Below are 4,360 nucleotides of genomic sequence, written 5' to 3'. Positions count from 1 at the left end.
GTGTAAATAGTTTTTTCTGCTTTTTAGCTGTGAACATGTCTCAACCTGTTCTGGAACCTTTCTACGAACTCAGGATCTTGACCTCTGTGGTTTGCTCTCTTCAGGTGTAAGTCTCCTTGCCTTGCTGATTGGTAACTGAGCCCCACTCCCAAGAGTGGGGTGCCCCGGAAATGTAGCTCTCTTCCCCCTGTTTTCTTCCAACAGGCTGTATGGGAGATGAGCATCCCAGTGGAAGGAAAGAAAGGAGTGCCTCATGTCAGCTTGTTGGTGGAAATTGCCTCTGAGAGTGCATCTGGAGACCCTTGCTGGCTTTGAATTACTATAGAGAAAAAGCAAGTGGATTTTTTCTTTTTATTTAATGCAACTGTTCCATTTGTTTCTCTGAAGTGGGTGATCTCTGCTGCTAGATGAGGCAGTGAAAGCTCTGAACCAGAAAAGCTGCTACAGAAACTCCAAGCTGCTGCTGCTCCCTAGCTGTACTGTGAGCAGCGGAGCTTGCTGAATGGGCAGAGGTTGGCTCTGCCAATGATTGGTGGTTATCCCTTCACCATCTGGAGGGCAGCAGTTTAAGCAGTAATCCCAAAGCTTGCACTTCAGATCCTTATGTGGTGATGCAGCAGTCAGATACAGTGCTGAGGGTTTTCTCCAGCATCACAGAGCTGGTGCAGGTGGAGCTGGGCTGTGTTAGGTGAGCTTCTGCAGCAGGTGCAGAGCAGCGCATCCAAGGGACAGAAGGGGGAGCAGGTGGTTGCCTCCTGATGTTGGTCAGATGCTGCATGAATTGTCAGGACCTGCATCAGTTATCCTAAATGTCACTGTCAGCAGAAACATCTGGGAAAGTTTTGTAACATGGTGTAATTGAAATTGTTCCCCAAACTTGGCCAAAGCCTCCCAGAGTTATACTATGGATGGGTGGAAAGAGCCAGTTGTGTCTAGAAAAACTTTCTATGGAATAATGCTGCTGATCTGTGAGAATACTTGGCAGCAGCACTGCCTGTCTCTGCTCCCACAGCCTGCTATGCCCTGTCTCCTGCAGGGGACAGCCCAGGGAGCAGGCATGACCCATGGCTTTAGCCTGGTCTGTTTGTCTTCTCTATGTTTTATTGGGTTACGCTGCCTCGAATCTGATTTCTAGGCACACCCAGGCCGTTGTGTTGACAATGAGTATTTTTAGCACAGGCTTACAACCATTGGGAGGCAGCAACATTTATTTCCTTAAGTTCCATTCCACTTCCAGATGGAAGAACCATTTTGTAGCAGGGCTTTTTATCCCTTTGGGGAAGGTTGCAACAAATGACCACTGCCTCGAGTAGCTCTGAGTGTGGGTCTTTCCACTATGGTCATAACTCACCTCCATCCCTGCTGGGATCTCTGGGTATGTTTCTGCAGACACAGCACTCAGCTCCTCTCTCTTCCTGAAGGCTGGAGGCTTATTTGCTGCCCAGCTGCAGAACTGAATCCATAGGGCATTTTCGGATGCTTTAACGCCTATGGAATTCAGTTCTCAGAGCCAAGCAGCCAGTCCTCGCTGACTTCCCACTGCCCCATGTGGCCGGGTCTCCGTCTGCAAGGAGGAAAAAATAGCAAAGAGCTCACAGTGCTGATGACGCAGCACAGGCAATGAGTTGACACAGATTTTGCAATGGGGAGCTGCTGTGAGGAGGGGGCTCTGGCACTGCTCTGCCCCAGATGCAGCGCAGGGAGCTGCAGCTATATTTGGAAACGTTGCTGAAGTTGGCTATTTTTTTTTTTTCCCAGTGCTTCCACGTGTCACCCTGTCATTTGGAGCTGCTGCAGAGTTTCAGGTCAGCCCTGAGGCCTGCAATATGCTGGGAGAACTACTGCTTCTTGTAGATGTGGATGTCAGGAACAGGCGCCTTAGGAATTTTGTCTATGTACCTGCCTGCAGCTTGTGCTGCTGCTGGTGCCACAGGTGGGCAGTGAAGGGGAAGATGTGGGGACCCTCGTGAGCAGCACCAAGCTGCTGCCGGCAGACAGGGGCCAGAGCCTGTCCTCATTAAATGACGTTCATTTTCAGCCCAACCAGGAGCTGGCAGCTGAATGCACGGGAGACATGTTTTGGCTCAGCTGGGGCTCAATGCGGTGCTGACGGCAGCAGCTCACGGTGGTTGGGAAGGAGCACAGCTGGGAGGGGTGCGTGCTGGGGTCGAGCCCCCAGCTCTGACAGCTCGGCTTTGGGATGGGAAATGACACGTGGCCTTGAAGCACCGGCAGAGATTTCAGTGGGGAAGTGCCCAGCAAATTTTGGCATGAGGAACAAGCTCTGCAGTGGCTAAGCAGCCTGCCTGGGGATCTATTTAAGTCTGCCTGCAGGGAACCCCAGTTCAAATGGGGCAGTGCAAACCCGCTGTCCTGGCTGGGAGCCTTCTGCTGCCACTGTGTCTGTTGGGAGAGGTGGCTCAGAGCCCTGGCAACGCTGTCTTTCAGGCTGCCTCTGGCTCTCAGATGCTTTGAGCAGCCACTTCTTTGTGGGACTGAAAAGCAAAGGAGAGGGAAAAGCTTTTCCTAGGCTTCCACTGTGTGCTGATTTTCAAAGGAAAGGGAAGGGTTTCAGGCAGAAAAGCAGGAGGGAGGTCAGCCTTGACATGTCCCCCCTGTCATGTCCCAAGAGATGTCCCCATCCCTCTCTGTGCAGCCCTGTGGAGGTGATGGCCGTGGGGCCCCACATAGGATGCCTAGGGGTGTACTCTTACCTATCCTGTGCTCCGGCATGCCTGGATGGAGCAGGGCAAGCCCCAGCTAATCTGGTTTTGGCATCCTGACTGTGGGACCTGGGCATCTCCCAAAGTACCAAGGCAGTTTGACCTGGGCATGACGGGAAGCGTGTGGGGGCTGAAGCACGAACAGCTCCAGCTGCTTCATTTTGCCTGTGGCTATCCCTGCAAGCTGCATCCCCACAATGCAGCATCCCTGAGGCTCCACTGGGGGCATAGCACCACAGGCACCTGCAGGAAGTAGGGACTTGTCTGGCAGAAGCTGGTTCCTACATGGGGTTTTGGGGAGCTGAGACACTGGTGCATCCCATGTGCTGCCTGTGCCAGGCTCTTCTCTGAGCTCTGCCTCTTGGTGTCCCATCTCCAGGCTGATAAGGAAGCAGTGCCCTGGTGCTGGCAGTGCCAGCTATCTAGTCTGGGAGCTACTGATTAGAGAGGATGTTCTCAGGGCCAGGCAGCAGCGTCACATGGGTGTTGCACACCCTTGGCACAGGAACATTCATCCAGATGGCCCTGCTTTGTCTTCCCAGGAAGTCTGCAGAAACGGTTATGCACAAACACCCCCCTCCATGGTTAAATGTCAGTGGGATGGCTCCAGTTCCACAGATTGCCCCAAAAGCTGCAGCTAGAACTGAAGCCAGGCTGGAGAAGCTCAAACTTGTGGATCTGCCATCTCCTTCCCCGCAGCTCGTGTTGGAGCAATCAGCCTGACAGCAGCAAGATGCATCCTTGCTGCTCACCCTCAGCCACAGCTGGGCTTTAGCTCCTGGAAGAGAAGCAGCATGGGAGCAGCCCTCGCCCTGGCTCTTGCATAGCCCCCCCCAGCACTCGACCCCGGCACTCACCGGCAGCTCCTGGCTCTGTCTCTCTGGCAGCAGGACTGTGAGCCGTGTGGCGGAGGCACCGTTAAATACTGCAGCCGACTTACTCACTTCTCTTCCTGGACGGCAGCGTGCGGGGTTCCCACCCACTTCTTTCACCTTTGGTTTCCAGGCTTTCTGAGAAAAGGGGAAGCCGTGGGAGGGAGCGACCGGCATCCCCGTTCCAGGGACACAGTTGTGGGGAGATGTGGCCTCCAGGAGGCTCTGACACCCGGGAAAAGGACAGATGTAGGAACATGGTCTGCTGCCTTGGGCACGGCCAGGAACCATCAGTGCTATGGGGCTGGGGGCTTCTCCTGCCCTGGCTGAGCTTTGCCCCCCTGTCATTTCTCAGGAAATGCTCAGATGTGCCTTTGGGTATGAGGTATTCCTGCTGGGACTCAGATGGCACCTAGCATCACCCAGTCTTGGGTCAGCCACCTCCACTCCCGCTGCTCCCAGCCTGGGGGTGACATCCAAATCACCCACATGTGTGGTGAGCGGTGTCTGGCCTCAGGCTGCAGAGCCCTGTACTGGTGGCTGCACTGGGGCATGCGTGTGCATTTTAACCCACGTGGGACACCTCCAGCTCCACAGATGTGTGTGGACCCTGCAGCCACTGCTGGCTTTGGCGGGGTGAGCACATAGGGAGGGCTGCAGGGACTTCTTTTCCACAAGGTGACATTGGCTGCTGTCCTGCTGCTGTCCTGCACCTCGCACCCCTCGGCGCCATTGTTCTGCTCAGACATGACATCAGGTCTCCCG

At 54.5% G+C, this 4,360-nt stretch overlaps 1 long non-coding RNA gene across 1 annotated transcript; it reads right to left on the bottom strand.

The window, feature by feature from the left end:
* Positions 1 to 86: 86 nt before the first annotated feature.
* Positions 87 to 3,720, bottom strand: LOC149917075 (uncharacterized). Its single transcript, XR_016468827.1, has 3 exons — positions 3,581 to 3,720; positions 1,352 to 1,564; positions 87 to 791 (listed from the first exon to the last, which is right to left on the bottom strand). It is a non-coding gene; the product is annotated as an uncharacterized LOC149917075 (long non-coding RNA).
* Positions 3,721 to 4,360: the final 640 nt, after the last annotated feature.

Source organism: Phasianus colchicus, chromosome 8 (genome assembly GCF_987193195.1).
Source record: "Phasianus colchicus chromosome 8, bPhaCol1.hap1.1, whole genome shotgun sequence".
NCBI classification, from domain to species: Eukaryota; Metazoa; Chordata; class Aves; order Galliformes; family Phasianidae; genus Phasianus; species Phasianus colchicus.
Note: the sequence above shows the minus strand (reverse complement) of the source record. Positions and strands in the feature narration are given on the sequence as shown.